Below are 18899 nucleotides of genomic sequence, written 5' to 3' on the forward strand. Positions count from 1 at the left end.
GACACCCTATGAGATGGGTAAGATTATATCCATGCTGAAAGATGAGGAAACTGAGACACAAGTGCGTGCTTTTTACTACTCCACTATACTCTGCATCAGGAGTCTGCAAAGTTTTTCTGTAAAGCCAAGGAATAAATACATTTGACACTGCAGGCCACATACCATCTCTGTCGCAACTACTCGACTCTGCCATTGTAGCGTAAAAGCAGAAACAGACAACTATGCTATGTTCCGTGTTCCAGTAAAACTTTCTTTACCAATAAAGTAAATGAAAGCGGCAGCGCAGATCTGGCCTTAGGGCCATGGTTTGTAGATGTCTGATCTGCATTTCCGAAGCCACAGGAGAACTTGGCCAGAGACATGTAGCATCAGAACGCAAAACTTGCTTGTAGGTAATGGGAGTTTTCGCTTCCTGTCAGGTGTTTTGGGCTTGTTGGGTCTGCATCACTGGAGCTGTTTGCTCTGGGGATATAACACGTCCAAGGAACGTGACTGCAATTTCCGAGACCCAACAAGACTCTTTGCTTCCAAATGGAGCCATTAAGAGGAGATCGCGATTTTGATTGGGATTGCATTGAATGTGTAGATTGCTTTGGGTAGTAATGACATTTTAACAATATTTATTCTTCCAACCCATGAGCATGGAATGTTTTTCCATTTCTGTGTCTTCCTCAATTTTCTTCATAAGTTTTCTATGGTTTTCACCATACAGATCTCCTATATCCTTGGTTAGGTTTATTCCTAGGAATTTTATGGTTGGTTTTTGTTGGCTTTTTTTTTTTTTTTTTTTTTTTTTNATTGTGAATGGGATCAATTTCTTGATTTCTCTTTCTGTTGCTTCATTGGTGGTGTATAAAAATGCAACCGATTTCCATATGTTGATTTTGTACCCTGCAACTGTGCTGAATTCATGGATCAGTTCTAGTAGGCTTCTGGTGGAGTCTGCCGGGTTTTCTATGTAGAGTATCATGTCGTCTGCCAAAAGTGAAAGTTTGACTTCTTCTTTGCCAGTTCTGATGCCTTTTATTTCCTTTTGTTGTCTGATGGCTGATGCTAGGACGTCCAGCATGATGTTAAACAATAGTGGTGAGAGTGGCCATCCCTGCCGTGTTCCTAATCTCAGGGGGAAAGCTCTGTTTTTCCGCGCTGAGGATGACGTTAGCTGAGGGCTTCTCATAGATGGCTTTTATGATGTTTAAGTTAGTTCCTTCTATCCCAACTTTCTCGACAGTCTTTATTAAGAAGGGATGCTGTATTTTGTCAAATGCTTTTTCTGCATCAATCGACAGGATTATATGATTTTTATCTTTCTTTTGTTAATGTGATATATCACATTGAATGATTTGCGAATATTGAATCAGCCCTGTAACCCAGGAATGAATCCCACTTGATCATGGTGGATAATTCTTTTTATGTGCTGTTGGATTTGATTTGCAAGTACCTTGTTGAGGATTTTTACATCCATATTCGTCAAGGATATTGGCCTGTAGTTCTCTTTTTTTGCTCGGTCTCTGTCTGGCTTGGGAATCAAAGTGATGCTGGCTTCATAAAATGAGTCCAGAAGTTTTCCTTTGATTTCTAATTTTTGGAATAGCTTGAGAAATTACACCAGCATTCCTCTCAAAGCTAGAACAAACTATCCTAAAATTTGTATGGAACCACAAAAGACCCCGAATAGCCAAAGTAATATTGAAGAAGAAAAACAAAATGGGAGGCATCACCATCCCAGACTTTAGCCTCTACTACAAAGCTGTAATCATCAAGACAGCAAAGTATTGGCACAGAAACAGACACATCGACCAATGGAACAGAATAGAGAATCCAGAATTAGACCTATAATTAAATCCACAAATGTATGGCCAACTAATCTTTGACAAAGCAGGAAAGAGTATACAATGGAAAAAAGACAGCCTCTTTAACAGATGGTGCTGGGAGAACTGGACAGCAATGTGCAGAAGAATGAAACTAGATAATTTTCTCACACCAGACACCAAAATAAACTCAAAATGGATAAAGGACCTGAACGTGAGACAGAAAACCATCAAAAGCCTAGAAGAGAAAGCAGGAAACAACCTCCTTAACCTCCACCGCATTAATTTCTTACTTGATACATCCCCAAAGGCAAGGGAATCAAGAGCAAAAATGAACTACTGGGACCTCATCAAGATAAAAAGCTTCTGCACGGCAAAGGAAACAATCCATAAAACTAAATAGGCAACTGACAGAATGGGAAAAGATAGTTGCAAATGACATATCAGATAAAGGGCTAGTATCCAAAATCTATAAGGAACTCACCAAACTCCACACCCAAAAAACTAATAATCCAGTGAAGAAATGGGCAGAAGACATGAACAGACACTTCTTCAAAGAGGACAGCCAGATGGCCAACAGACACATGAAACGATGCTCAGCATCCCTCCTCATCAGGGAAATACAAATCAAAACCACACTGAGATACTACCTCACACCAGACAGAGTGGCTAAGATGAACAAAGCAGGAGACTGTAGATGCTGGCGACGATGTGGAGAAACGGGCACCCTCCTGCACTGTTGGTGGGAATGTAAACTGGTGCAGCCCCTCTGAAAACAGTGTGGAGGGTCCTCAAAAAATTAACAATAGAACTCTCCTAGGACCCAGCAATAGCACTGCTGGGAATTTACCCAAAGGGATACAGGAGTGCTGATGCATAGGGGCACACGTACCCCAATGTTCATAGCAGCAAAATAGCCAAAACATGGAAAGAACCTAAGTGTCCATCAACTGATGAATGGATCAAGAAGACGGGGTTTATCTATACAGTGGAATACTACATGGCAATGAGAAAGAATGAAATCTGGCCATATGTAGCTACATGGATGGAACTTGAGGGTGTTATGCTGAGCGAAATAAGTCAGGCAGAGAAGGACAAATACCATATGTTTGCATGTATAGGAGGATTAGGAGGAACTTAACGGAGGACCGTGGGGGAGAAGAAGANCAGGAACTCTTCCAGGTCCTCACAGTGAATATCAAAAATCCCATAGTGCTTCTGCTAGGAATTTACCCGAGGGACACAGGAGTGCTGAGGCACAGGGGCACATGGACCCCAATGTCCATAGCAGCACTCTCAACAGTAGCCAAAACATGGAAAGAGCCTAAGTGTCCATCAACGGACGAATGGATCTAGAAGATGTGGTTTATCTATACGATGGAATACTACATGGCAATGAGAAAGAATGAAACCTGGCCATGTGTAGCAACATGGATGGACCTTGAGGGTGTTATGCTGAGCGAAATAAGTCAGGCAGAGAAGGTCAAATATCATATGTTTGCATGTATAGGAGGATTAGGAGGAACTTAACGGAGGACCGTGGGGGAGAAGAAGAGGGGAAATAGCGGGAGAGAGGGAGAGAGACAAACCATGAGAGGCTCATGCCTCTCATGCTGAGAACAAACTGAGGACTGATGGGTGTGGGAGGAGGGGGGAGATGGGCATGGAGGAGGGCACTTGTTGGGATGAGCACTGGGTGTTATATGGAAACCAACTGACAATAAAATATTTAAGAAAAAAAAAGAGAGAAGATCGCAAACATAACCCTCATCAGAATAGAGAATGAAGTACAGACCTGGCATCATTAGATATGTTCTGAAACTCCTCCCCCCAAATTATAAAGGCAGAGCCCATCAAAGTCACCCAGCCTAAAACAAGTGTCATTTTCGTGCGTACTTGAGCCAAGAGAAGAGAGAATCGTTTCTGTATTGTTGGAATTTAATTTTAGAAACGTCAGCATAGACTGTGTGTAAATTGACTTTCTCCTACATCCTAGGTTCTGTATTTACCATTGGAAGGGCCCTAATGAGGATTGCATACTCCCTTGGGGCACCTGGGTGGCTCAGTTGGTTAATTGCCCAACTCGGGCTCAGGTCATGATCTCACGGTTCGTGGGTTCGAGCCCCACGTCGGGCTCTTGTGCTGACAGCTTGGAGCCTGGAGCCTGTTTCAGATTCTCTCTCTCCCTCTCTCTCTGTGCCTCTCCCCCACTGGAGCTCTGTCTCTCTCTGTCTCAGAAATAAGTAAACATCAAAAAACATTTTTTTTTTAAAAAGGAATGTATACTCCAGAATTGGTTAGTTAGCATCTGAAGGGCCCTATTTCAGAGGCCCTCATGCCCCAGGGAGCTGCTAGCTACTTTCCAGAATACAGAATCTGCACCAGACCCTTGGTTAGTTGGCACGAGGTTATGAGATTGTCTAGGAAGCATTTACCTCACGCTTTTCCCGAAGGAGATGGAACAATCTCTCAAAGCCAGCAGCTTTAAACATTCAGAGTAACACCCTAGATCTAGAACTCTGTTCTATGTGCTGCCACTAAATAGGGGATTCTGTCACCTGACGCTATGAACATGGTCACTGACTCTGCCTTCATAATATTCTGTCTGCACCTCAAAGAGAGTCTTTCATGCAAAGTACTTTGAGTAAGTGCGTAGGGGTCCTAAGGGGACAGAGTAGGGGCTGTGTGACTGTGTTTGGGCCTTCTCGTTAACAAATGTTTGCATGAGGTCTGAGACTTGTTCTCAACATAATACAACACATGGTAGCAAGGTAAGGGGAGGAGACAACGTAACTCCCACGCACCTTTAATTTTCTGAAGCTCGTCAGATCTACCCAGAAACCCTGACAACACTGTTTGACCAACAGGTTGACATAGATCAGGTCCCACGAATGAGTCCATTTGTTAGCTAAAGGATCCTTCGTGCAGATTGTTTTATTCAGTGCCTGGTGGCTACCAAAGACACAGAAAACATGGCCCCTATTCTCCAGGAAAATCACAGTTTGGATTGTAGGGAAAAGAAAATGTAGTAAGTGTATTTTAATATTTTCTAAGGATTGCTATTTTCCAACTCTGCAGCTATTAACTCAATTTATAAAGCATTTATTAGCCGCATTGGTATACATGCATTTTTACCAATCTCGTTTTCCAGCCAAGGAAACTGGAAAATGAAAAATTACAAATACAGTTCAACAAAAATCTGAGATTTCCCTAAAGCCTTCGAGGACTTATTAGTTAGAATGATTAAGGAGGTAAGTGGGAGGGCATACAGAGGATTTCAAGCACGTTGTGGTTGAATGGCAGAATAGAGAATTAATTCAAAGAGCAAGATTCTTATCCAAATTGAGCTTGAATTCCCCACTACATAACCAATCACAAACAAAAATGCATTGAGTCAATTCTCGCCAAAGAAAATCCACTCAAGTACAGAGCGCAAGCTGTAAACATCTGAGCTGCCATGATGAATCAGTCTGAGATCTCTGCACAAGGGTACACATCTGGCTTTCATGTGGCCCATATTGAAACCAGAAACTGACCACTAGGTAATCATATTTGTAATTATGCTCCTGAAATCAAATAGTGTAATTCAAAGGGGTTTTAATTCTGAGCCCAGTCCTGCATTTTAATCCAATCTTGTGTTATCTGATAGGACCTCAGTAGCCACCAGTAATGGAGTCGTGGATACAAAGACCAGAGATCACAGAAAAAGACATCTAGTCTCTGTCTTCTTCTCTTTTCTATTAGCCAGAATATAGAACATGTTAACATTAAGCAGTAGGCCCAGAATCCTCTGTCACCTCTTAAAATATAGCTGGGAAAGATCGCGGCATTGATTATGCAGTGACAAATGATGGTGTAATTCTCCAGATCCCTTGCAGCAGTGAGGTAGGTCCAGCTGCCTGGCTTCGACACAGCCCTCCTCGCGTAATAAAAATCAAAACTGAACCGCTCTGCCATAGCGGCCATAAATGCTCAGGAAAAATCTCATGATAACCCAGTCAGACTCTTCCCAAGTCTCAGTGGAAGTTCATTCTCCAGCTTCACACACACACACACACACACACACACACACACACACACACACTTCTAGCTACAGACTCAGGCTTTGGAGTCACAGGATGGCTTCCAATGCCATCCTGTAAACAAAGTAAAATAAACAAAATAAAAATAAATTAAATTAAATTAAAATAAAATAAAGTAAAGTAAACAAAATCCCAGCCTCATATCTGGGAGTCAGCATGTCCACCTACCGGAACGCCAGTAGACTTCGAAGTCTCACTGGTGGCTCTGGAAACCAGAGGCGCCCCCACATCTCCTCACTTGGGTTTTCACCATCCTGAGCAGAGGAGGGCAACCGTACCAGCATCCGCTCCCCGACCCCACTCCAGGGCTGGAGTCAGCTGTCTCCCCACCTGTCCCCTACTTGCCTGCTGCATCCAGACTCCTAATATGCAACCCCCACCCCTCCTTCCCTCCATCTCCATACACCACCACACGCATCATATGCTCTTATGATCTTATAGCTTCTGAGAAAAGTCACTCCTTCCGACAAAATTATTTGGGAGCCCGCAGGATAGAATATAAAAAGATTACAGAGAAACTGTAGACACACACGTTCATGGACCAACATAGAATATATGCACTGACAGATTCAATAAAATTCTAAAGATAATTGCCAATTGAAATTCTTTAAATAATTTGAAACGGAGCCTTTGGATATGAATTTTATTTAACAGTGAATGGTGAGGTTGCCACTGGGTGAGAGGACAGGAGCTGAATTATATTAAATACACACCTACACCCTCTCACTTAAACAATCAAACAAGCTGAGGGGAAATGAAGACGAAGTCGTAGAAAATACAAGAATAAAAAGTAAGGAATAGTAAATATTGAGCTGACAGCTTCTTCAAGTAGTAGCTGGGAAGTTATGGGCTCAAATAGTGAACCAGAAAGAGAAAACAAAGCAATCTATTGGAAAGATAACCTTCTAGCTAATAATTTTGGTCAAAGAATATAAGAAAGCCTCCATTTACGAATTCTGTACTCACCAACCATAAATTGATTTAAAAGTTTTCACTCTGAGATGGTGACATGAGATTATTTGTTACAAAGAAGCAGTATACCAGAGCCAAATGGGCATGGTCTTAGAATAAAATTCTGGGTTTCCTTATTACAAAGGAGGAGTTTCCAAACTCGTGGCATATTAGAATCACCTAAGAAATTTTAAACCTTTCCTAATGTTTATTCATTTTTGAGAGAGAGGCAGAGTGCAAGAGGGGGAGGGGCAGAGAGAGAGGGAGACAGTATCTGAAGCAGGCTCCAGGCTCAGAGCTGGCCTCAGGGCTTGCACTCACAAACCAGAGATCATGACCTGAGCTCAAGTCGGATGCTTAACTGACTGAGCCACCCAGGAGCCCCTCATCTAAGAAGTGTTAAAGCTCCAGATGCCTGGGCCCCTTACCCAGATATTCTGATTCATTGGGAGGGTCCTGGGCATCTAGATCTTTTTTAAATTCGTTGATTCTAATGAGCACTTGTATTTGAAAGCCACTATCTTAGAGCAGTGTTTTTAAAGTGTGGCCCATCTCCCAACAACATCAGCATCATCCGGGAACCTGTTAGAAATGCAAATTCTCCAGCCCCACCCCAGGCCCACTGATTCTGAAACTCTGGAGGAGGAGCCCAGCAAAAGTTAAGCTTCCATAGAAGGAACAATCGTTCTCAAATTTTGATTTGCAGAAGAATAACCTGGAGATCTTGTTAAAATGCAAACCTGATTCCGTAATTTAGAGGTGGGGTCTGAAATAATGGATTTCCAGCATCCTATCAGTTACTGCCTAAAAATTTTGAGTAGCAAGGCCATATAAAGGGATTGTTTCCCAATTTTGATGTCCCCAAGAATAAGCGGGTGCTTTACATAAATGCACATGTTCTCTTGTAGGGGAGGTGAGGCCTTGGATTTTTTTTTTTTTAATTTTTTTTTATTTATTTCTAGGAGAGAGAGAGAGACAGCGTGAGCAGGGGAGGGTCAGAGAGAGAGGGAGTCACAGACTCCGAAATAGGCTCCAGGCTCTGAGCTGGCAGTCAGCACAGAGCCCGACGCGGGGCTCGAACCCACGAACCGCGAGATCATGACCCAAGCGAAAGTCGGACGCCCAACCGACTAAGCCACCCAGGCGCCCCGGATTTTTTTTTTTTTAATCATTGCTGTTGTGGGCTGCGCTGGCTCTCTGTGGCATTAGTGGGACCCGGGCAGGCCAGCTCTAAGGGGGTGCACGTGCCTGCTGGGGAATTTAGGAACAGGTGGGTGGTGTTTGCAAAATTTGAGCTGGGCCACTAGTCCGATGTCAGATGCCCCTGCGGTGAGCAGGGGTGGCTAGGGGCATGAGGCTGGGCGTGGCACTCGAGGATAAATTGATGAAAATAAAGGGAGAAGTACACAATTCCGATTATAGTGGGAGTGTAGCAGGATTCTTGCAAAGAGAGATGAGACACCGAAGCTTTTTGTCCAGGAAGCACCTTTATTGGTGCCTGCGTGGGCTCAGCAGGCTAAGGCCCCAAAAAGGCTGAGCCCCGAGCACAGCGGGGTGTAGTCTTTTATGCAATTTCTACTTCTTTATCTCCCATATATGGTGACACATATAGTCTGATTGGACACAGTCCAAGCTACAGGGTCATGGCTGAGTTCTGCATACGTGTGTAGGAGTTGATGAGGTGACATTGCACGTTGCCCTCCTTTGTTCTGGGAAGGCCTCCCCCACATTCCTTAGGGAGGGGCTCTACCACAGGAGATTTTAACAAGATTTTCTCATGAAATGGTAGAAAAACTGAACAAAAGTTCATTAAAATTATAGTCTCTCCGACCAACACTATAAATCTTTATTTATAGAACAAAACATGTAATTATTATAGAATATACTTTCTCTTCTAGGAGATGTGTCATATTCATTGAAATAGCATTATGAGGGGGTATAAAATAAGTGTCAAATAAATTTAAAGTGATTGAGATCATACAGATTATATTATCTGAACAAATTACAAATCAGTAATGTGTTGAGAATGCTTTGGAAGTTAAATAACATTTCAAACTAATCAGTGGGTCAAAGAAGAAATAAAAAAAAAATTGGAGGCAAACTGTAAGAGACTGTTAAATACATAGCATAAACTGAGGGTTGCTGGAGGGGAGGTGGGTGGGTGGGGAGATGGACTGAATGGGTGATGGGTGTTAGGGAGGGCACTTTTTGGGATGAGCACTGGGTGTTGTATGTAAGTGATGAAGCACTCAATTCTACTCCTAAAACCAATATTGCACTATGATGTTGACTAACTTGAATGTCAATTAAAAAAATAAAAATGAAAAATAATAAAAAAATTAAAAAAACAAATTGGAATCATTTGAAAATAAATAACAATGCAACATAAAAGTGTGTGTGATGCCGCCAAAGAAGTACTTTGAGAGAAATTTTAGCTTTAAATAGTTATATGAGAAAAGAAGAAACACCTAATATCAATGAACTAAGGTTTTCATCATGAATCTAGAAAAAGAAGAGCAAAATAATTCCAAGCAGATAGAAGGAAGGTAAGATAAAGATAAGAGCAGAGAGCAACAAAATAGAAAATAGGCATACACTACAGTAAATAGCAAAAACAAAGGTTGTTTTTTTTTTTAAGAAATAAAATATAAATCCCTTACTAGGGAAAAAAATACAAAAAAAAAAAAAAACGAAAACCCAGAATACAAACAAATAAAAAAACACATTAGGAATGAAAGGTCCTCTCAGTAGAGATTCTACTGACAATAACAAGATGATAAAGATGATAAGAGACTATTTTAAATAACCTTATGCCAGTGGCATGAAATAGACAAATTTCGTGAAAATGTGACTTAATATTATTACTATTTCATATCTATTAGATAAATTTATTTTTACCAAAAATCCTCCCACCCATACATATATGGTTTTACTGGTGAATTCTACCAAACCTCCAACAAAGAAGTAACAATAGGCTTATATAGGGTTCTTAAGAAAACAGAGAAAAAATGAAAACTTTCCAACACATCTTATGAAGCCAATATAACCCTGATATCAAAACCTAACAAGGACCTTACTAAAAAAGGGGATGGAGGCAAAAATTTTTAAGAAAATAATGGCATATTTAATTCTACAATCTATGAAAAAGTTAATGCATAATGACTAGTTAGTCATTGTATATATAATATATCCCAGTAATGCAAAATTAGTTTAACATTTGAGAATCAATTAATGTACTTCACCATATTAACAGCCTAAAAATAAGCAAAACATATGATTAGCTAAATACATGTTGAAAAAGCATTTGGCAAAATTCAATACCCAGTAATGATTTTTAAAAATTGCCTCTTAGCCAAATAGGCATAGAGGGGACCTTTCTCAACCTCATAAAGGGTATCTGTGAAACTCCGTCAGTTAACATGATACTAATTGATAAAATATTGAATACTTTCCCCTAAATGAGGATAAATGCAAGCATGTTTGGTCTCACCACTTCTATTCAACATTGGGAGTCCAAGCCAGGCCATTAAGGCAAGAAGAAAAAAATAAAAGGCATAAGGACTGGAAATAAATAAATAAGATTGCTTCTATTTGCAGATGACATGATTATTTACATAGAAAATTCCCATGAATCAACAAAACAACTACTAGAACTAATAAGAACATTAGAAATATTGTAGGACCTTGAGGATGTTATGCTGAGTGAAATAAGTCAGGCAGAGAAGGACAAATACCATATGTTTGCATGTATAGGAGGAACATAACAGAGGAACAAGGGGGAGAAGAAGGGGGGAAATAGTGGGGAAGAGGGAGAGAGGCAAACCATGAGAGACTCTTGAATGCTGAGAACAAACTGAGGACTGATGGGTGTAGGGGGGAGGGGGAAAGATGGGCATGGAGGAGGGCACTTGTGGGGATGAGCACAGGGTGTTATATGGAAACCAACTTGACAATAAACTATTTGTAAAAAAAATAAATAAATATTGTAGGGTATAAAATTAATATAGAAAAAGTAATTGTATTTCTTATACTGGTGGCAAGCATCTGGAGAACGAACCTTTAAAAATTCAACTTACAATAACATTAAAAATTATAAAACATTTAAGACTAAGTTTAATAAAATATGTTTAAACCTTTCACTGAAAACTATGTAACATTACTGAGAGATGTTTTTTAAAATCTAAATAAATGGAGAGATATACCTTGTTCATGGATTGGAAGACTCAATATTGTTGCAATGTCTCCACCCCAAATCGATCTACAGCTTCAGAGAAACCCAAGGAAAATCTCATCAAACTTTTCTGCAGAAATTGACCAGGTGTTCCCAAAATTGATATGAAAAGTTAAGCATAAGATAGCCGAAGTAATTTTTAAAAACACAGGAGGATTTACACTATTTGATTTCAAGACTTACTATAAAGCTACAATAAACAAGACGGCATTATTTTAGTAAAAGGATAAACATGTAAATCAATAAAACAGGATAAAAATTCTAGAAATAGACTCCAAAAAAAAAAATCAATAGATTTTCATCAACGTTTCCTAGGCAATTAAATGGAAAAAGCAGTCTTTCCAACAAATAGTTGAATAACTGGATAGATTTTTTTTTTCAAAAAGAACGGTGTCTTTTACTTAATTAATTTGAAATGGAGCACAGACCTACTTGTAAAAGCTCACACTATAAAACTTCTATAAGGAAACACAAGAGAAAAATATTTGCAACTTTGTGGTAAGCACTAATTTCATAGGACATAAACATTATGAAACAATAGAAAAATAATTGATTAATTGAATGTCATCAAAATTAAAACCTTTCACTCCTAGACACTGTTTTAAAAACAAAAAGACAAACCAGAGAATGGTAGAAAATATTCACAGTGCATATAACTGACAAATTATCTGTATCCAGATTTTAATCCAGATTTTATAAAGAACTCTCACAAACTATAATAACCAAACTACCCAATAAAAAATGAGCCAAAGATACAGGCACCAAGAAAATATATAAATGATGAGTCAGTTCATGAAAAGATGACTAATGTCATTAGTTATCTGAAGAAATGCAAATTAAAACCATGAAATACCACTATACACTCATTAGCATGATTAAAGACTGATCTTACAAATATTGATATGGTCTGGAGCAGCTAGAACTTTCACACACTACTATGCAGATATAACATGATACAGCCCAAGCATTTGACAGTTTCTTAAATTTTTAGACGTGTACCTGCCATAAAACCCACAGTCGTAGGTATTTATTCAAGACAAATCAAAGGGGGTGCCTAAGTGGCTCATTGGTTAAGTGTCCAACTCTTGGTTTCAGCTCAGGTCATGATCTCGCTATTCCTGAGTTCAGGCCCCACGACGGGCTCTGTGCTGGCATAAGGAGCCTGCTTGGGATTCTCTGTCTCACTCTCTCTCTCTGACCCTCCCTCCCCCGCACTGTCTCTGTATCTCTCTCAAAATAAATAAACTTTAAATAAAAATTTAAAAAATAAAACATATGTTTGCGCAGGTATTCATAATAACTTTATTAACAACAGCCAAAACCTAGAAACGATCCTAAAGCCCATCAATTGGGAAATCCACAAACAAAACTGGAATACATCCAATGGGGTGCCAATAAGCAATTTAGAAAAGGAATTTCTGATACATACGACAACATGGATGAATCTCAAAATAACTATGCTGGTGAAAGAAACCATACAGAAGAAGTACATAGTGTGATTCCATTTATATAAAACTCTAGAAAATGCAAATTAATCTCTAGTGAAAAAATACAGACCATTTGTTGTCCAGGACTAGGAGCAGAGAGAAGAACAGACCTCAGAGGTTCATGAGGAATATTTTCCGGGGTGATGGAAATGTTCTGTACCTTGACTCTGGTGGTATTTCTATGTGTGTATATGAGTACCAAATTTATCAAACTGTACACTTCTAATTGATGCAATTTATCGTACATAAAGTATAGCTAAACAAAGCAGGTATTTACTAAAGCTCATTTCAATAGTAAAGCAGAAATAACCCATTTTAGCAAGGTGTGAAGGAATCGGTTTGTCTGCTTGGTGTTTAAATGCCTATCCTCACTGTTCCAATGTAAACCTGCCCAGGGCTCGCTGTGCTCTAAACTAGAACCTGAAGCAAAATCAACTTGTCTGGATCCCTCAGGATCCAGATGATCAACTGATGATGGGATGAAAGGCCTTACCCAAAGTGACAAATGCAGTCACTAGCAAAACCAGAACAGTAATCTGAGCCCCAGACTACACAGTGCGTTCTGCCGTATTTTATAGAAACTGCTCGCCAAGTTCGGACTTGCCAAATCGCAGCGATAGTGAGAGGTCATCAGCCTGAACAAATGGCCCATGTTGCATTCCACCAATACAAGTCATTAGCAGTCATTTTTGTGGTACAACTTAGAATTTAAGAAACAGATGGCCTTGAGACTAGCCTTTAGGAACCTGGAAACATCACCTGTTCATAAGTAGAAGAGCTCCTGTATATTCTATGTGATAGATAATTGTGGCTCTTATTTCAGTGCGTTTGACTCCCCAGAGCCGCAGGGGTAATTAAACCCATAACTCATGCATGTATCAATGGCCCAAGCCAGTATCCATAATGTATATCTTGAAAATCAATTCTTAAAATAAGAAAATCAGTTACTAAGGAAGTATAAGTAATTAACTACAAAAGTTTGCCATTAAAATATATGGTTCTTCCATGCTATCATCAGCACTGACCATTCTCACATCAAACCCAGCCCTTGTCCATGACTTTGGCCAAGAGGACTTGGCCCAGCGGCATTCCATGCAGTCACTCTGGCTCTTGCATTTCCTTCGTTACAACACGTAAATCGAAGCCATGTTTTCCTTTATTCTCTTAAGGTAGCTAATATTTTTCTGGGCTAAGGTAACTTTTGCAAGCAGCGCTAGCAATTAAATCATATATTTCCTATAAAATAAAATCTAAAACATTGTTTATGTAATAATCCTCCTTCAGCCCAATGTTTTTCTTCCCTGTTCTGTAGCAGTAAGCCAAGCCGTGTTTTTCAAGGTGAACAGGTTTCATTTAGGCCAAATGTGCTTTGTCCTCAGAAAGCAAATTCAAAACAATGTCTGACTCCTTGTCACTGCATAGGTGGAAAATAACCCTTCCCTTTGCTACCGCACAGCCACCTCTTTCCCCTTATTGTTTTAGCTGTACTCCGTCTCCAATCACTGCTGAACTTGGCTGATGAGCGGCTCTGATAACTGTCTCAGAATAGACTTGACCAGGAAACATGTGACTTTAACCTTGCTCAGAGGCGTCCAGGGCACGGTAAGCCATAACCGCAACCATGTACCTGGCTCTTCTTCCCCTTTTGGGAAAGAGTTAAGTCACAAATGAGAAAAGAGCTTTTAAATCTGACAATAATCCATCTCACTTCTTCAAGTCCCTCCTAGATTTCTCCCTCTAAAGTGTTCTCTTGCCACAAATACCTGAGAAAACACTCGTAGACATCTTTTACGAAATACACACTTAATTACTGAGAAAAGAAAGCTATTGTTATTCCAACGCTAGAGTAATATCAGCCCATGATTAAAATACGTGTTTGGTTGAGAAATTGTGTATGGGAAAAACATATCTAATCATAGGCAAACATTTTCTTAAAAATGTTTTGTGAGTGGGCGCCTGGGTCCAATCAGTTGGTTAAGCGTCTGACTTCGGCTCTGGCCATGATCTCACAGTTTGTGGGTTCAAGCCCCACGTCAGGGTCTGTGCTGACAGCTCAGAGCCTGGAGCCTGCTTCAGATTCTGTGTCTCCCTCTCTCTCTGCCCCTCCCCCACTCTCGCTGTCTCTCTCTCTCTCTCTCTCTCTCTCTCTCTCTCAAAAAATAAACATTAAAAAAATGTTTTGTGAGGGATACAATAGGGTTCTTTTCTCGAACATATGCCTACACTCATTTCCCAGGGACACTGCTGTTTTTTAACAAAGAAATAATCATGAATATTAAATGTAGCCAAAATATCCAGACAAGTACTAACTGTTGTTTCCAAAATATAAGACAGAAGAACTTGGCAAGGCAGTACAACTCTGCTTTCTGTGATAGAATAATACCGTGTACAAAACTTCTACTTTTTCCAGCGAGCAGAAAGAATAGACAAATAGCGAGTCGGTGTGGTTAGGGCCAAGGTGCTGCCTTCCTGTCTCCGCCCCACCAACTCCCATCATCCCCTGCAGAGAATATATAGAAAAAGACCAACACAAGGTTGAATTCAGGATAACCATTTGAGAGAGGACTCCACGAAATGAAAATCTCATGATAGACATTTGGTGCTAACGCCAGACACCTCAGAACATTTCTTGCTTGGGAGAATGAAGGTCAGACTCACTGGGAGCAGTATCTCACACAGCAGAATTCTTTTTTTTTTTTTTTCATTTTTTTTAAGGTTTATTTTATTTTTGAGAGAGAGACACAGAATCTGCAGCAGGCTCCAGGCTCCGAGCTGTCAGCACAGAGCCCGATGCGGGTCTTGAACCCGCAAACTGCGAGATCATGACCTGAGCCCAAGTTGGATGCCTCACTGACTGAGCCACCCAAGCACCCCTCACACAGCAGAATTTTTTAAATAGATTTTTTTGTTTTATTTATTTCTAGGAGAGAGAGAGAGAGACAGCGTGAGCAGGGGAGGGTCAGAGAGAGAGGGAGTCACAGACTGAAACAGGCTCCAGGCTCTGAGCTGGCAGTCAGCACAGAGCCCGACGCGGGGCCCGAACCCACGAACCGCGAGATCATGACCTAAGCGAAAGTCGGACGCTTAATCGACTAAGCCACCCCGGCGCCCCCAGCAGAATTTTTATATAGAGTATGTAACATAGGCCCTCCTATCTGAATGCCTAGAATAACAGGACTCCTTCACTTTGGCCTCAGCAATGTTATGATATATGAGCATGGAATTTCTGTAAAGACAAAAGTGGCCTGTTATTCATTGTTTATAAAAAAAACTATGCTTAGTGGCTTCCAGGACAGCTGTGTCAAGCCGCAGAGTCCAAGGAAAGCAACGATAACAATAGCAAGGAACTGGGTCATACGTAGATTACAAGAAGCTCCTAGAAGAAAAAAAAGACATGAGTTCTAGCCCTAACTGACACTTATCTATTGCATCTTGAGCCCCAACTTCTTGAGCTATAAAACCTGGCCTACATATATAGGCCTCAGGGTAGGTATAAGATCAAATGAGGTGATCTACATAAAGATACTCTTTATAAAGCTCTTTGTAAACTTTGTAAGAGGCTAGGAAGATGTTATCATAATGATTGTATTATTATGCTTATTGCATTAGTTCCTCTACTTAATTCTTCTCTAATTCCCATGTAGATATTATCAGCCACATGCAAGAGCTAGATGACTTATTTCTGAAGTGTGGGTTGATTAGGCCGCCATATTCACCAGCATTTATATTATGTGACACTTTTTATTCCAGTCTCGCATTTTCAACCAGTAAGAGCACTTCTGAAAATATTCCTGGACCCCGACATACTTATGAAATTATCTTTGGGGTTCAGGTAAACAGTCAATGCCAAATACATGGTTCCTCAGTAAAGACCCAATGGTTCTTAACTGACGGGTCCCACTCAGAGAGCCAGTGAGGCCCAGGAATCTGTATTATTTAACAGGAAACAAGCCACCATGCCTTTTTTGATGCAGGCAGTTCCTTACCAATGGTTAGCATGCTTAGTTGCCGGTAAGAATTACTCAGAGCACTTAATAAATACACAGATACGAGGCCTCTTCCTGGAGAATCTGACTCAGTAGGTTTGGGGACCCAGGAATGTCTGTTTTGAACAGGCACCCCAAGTGATTGTTATTACGGACACGATTCTTTATACCACCTTTACACCTTGAGAAAAACTGGTAGAGGGAAACCATTGTTCATTTCAAAGGTAGGGGCGTCGTTTGGGACCCTCTTCAGCATCAGCCTTCTCTAAACAGAGTCAGTATAATGATTTATCATTTTTTAAGTTTGTGTTGAAAGAGGGAGAGAGAGAGAGAGAAGGAGAGGGAGAGAGAGAGAGAGAGAGAACAAGCAGGGGAGCAGGAGAGACAGGGAGAGACAGAATCCCAGCAGGCTCCATGCTGTCAGCACAGAGCCTGATGTGGGGCTCGATCCCACAAAATGTGAGATCATGACCTGAGCTGAGGTCAAGAGTCGGACGCTTAACTAACTGAGCCACTCAGGCGCCCCTAATCACTGCTCATTCTTACAGAGGTGGTTCAAGAAGAAATTATTTTCCGGGAAAAGCTTCTCGGTCCCTGAAAGATGGTGTACTTCACAGTGGATGACATAAAAACTAGGATTAGATTCTCCCATCCACTTTAGACAGCTCTGTCTTATACCAGCGCTTTACCTGATCCTGTCTTCCTAATCGCAGGTGGATTCCTCCTACTTTTTATTTATCCCATTCCAAGCACCTCAGAAGACCTAGCCTGATGAGCGGTCATTGCTTCACAACAAAGTTCACACTTTACTTTGACTTAAATGAAGGATGTGGTGCCATTTTGGGGTCCATACTGGCTTCTTTGAAGGCATCAGGCATGAAAACAGGGTCAAGAAAATAGAATCTCTTTGAGCGATGCAAGCTAGGTGATCCAGAAGGCTATAAAAAGAAGTTCAGCTGCTTTCCGGCAGAAGAGGCAAAACTGTTGAAAGGAACTGTAACTCTGAGTCACAGAATGGCTAAATATATTTTGCGCCACAGAAGAAGGAACTATCTTTCTGAATGGTAAGAAAGGCTCTAGTCGGTATAAAAAGACAGTGTACGCTGTCGGTGCATGACTCCAACAACTGTTTGAAAGCATGTGAGAAGCAGAGGATTCTCTGACGGTCTCTCAACAGTCGTTTCATGGATGCCTTAAAAGCCATCATTCCCTTCTGTATTTTTTTGCTTCTCGCAAACCCTTCCGCCCCTCCACAGGATCGGGGAGCTAGCCCTGATTAATAGGTAGGCTCTGCGCCAGACAGGTAGCCAAATCAGATAGGAAAAGTCACAGCCAGGAGAAAAATTGAGAAGCTTCGGCTGGCGCTACAGGACTTATTCTTATCTCCGGAGATAATACTGATCTCTAAAGAACCGGAGGTTGTAAATGGGTCAGCTGACAGATAACAGCGGATACACTAGCTCCTGCCGCCTGACATGTTAACCCTTGTATTTCCTGAATACGTATTTTTATATTATTGTGTCCTATTATAAAAGCAACATGTGAGCAACTGTAAGAAATTTGGAAAATAGAGGCATTCACGAGAAAAGGAACACCACTGTCATCATTTTAGACAAACGGCTAAAAACAGCTATGTTCGGGAAAGTGACAGGGGAAGATCCACCCCGTTCTGAGAGTTGGAGGAAGGAGAGATTGAGAGGTCATCTGAAGGGGCAAAGAACTTGTGTCCTTAATGTGTTCGTGTCCTTATACTTCTCTTGTCAACTTCCCTGCTCACTCAACCCTTCCTGCCTCTGTCCGCACCCCAAAGCTTTCCGCAACATTGTTGTGCATGGGAATCACCTGAGGTCTTGGGGAAATGCAGATTCTGATGCATTGGGTGGGGTGCGATCCTCCTTCCTTCCTCCAGCTCTCAGAATGTGCTGGATCTTTCCCATGTCACTTCACCGAACACAGTTGTTTTTAGCCATTTGCCTGAGATTCTGCACTGCTAACAGGCTCCCAGGTGATAATGACACTGGTCCGTGAGATAAACTCTGAGTAGAAAGTGATAAACTGCTTGTCATGTGATCATTTCATCACCTAAACTTCATCTAGGATGCTGCCTTCCTTCCCTTCATCAGTCCACTCACGTAGGGGCCATCTTGTCTCTCACACCCCACCCATCCCTCAAGTCCCGCTTTAAGACCATTATGTTCATTTGTTTCCCTAGTGGAAAAAAACAAAATCTGGTTCCTTTGGGGCTTATGCCTTCAGATTATGGATGCCAGCCCCTCCTTCTCCTCATGGCGATCGTCACCAACTTCTCTTCACCCTTCCCAACTGATTGAAGACATTGGCACATAGCATGT

Source organism: Hyaena hyaena, unplaced genomic scaffold (genome assembly GCF_003009895.1).
Source record: "Hyaena hyaena isolate Hyena2069 unplaced genomic scaffold, ASM300989v1 scaffold_765, whole genome shotgun sequence".
Taxonomy (NCBI): Eukaryota; Metazoa; Chordata; class Mammalia; order Carnivora; family Hyaenidae; genus Hyaena; species Hyaena hyaena.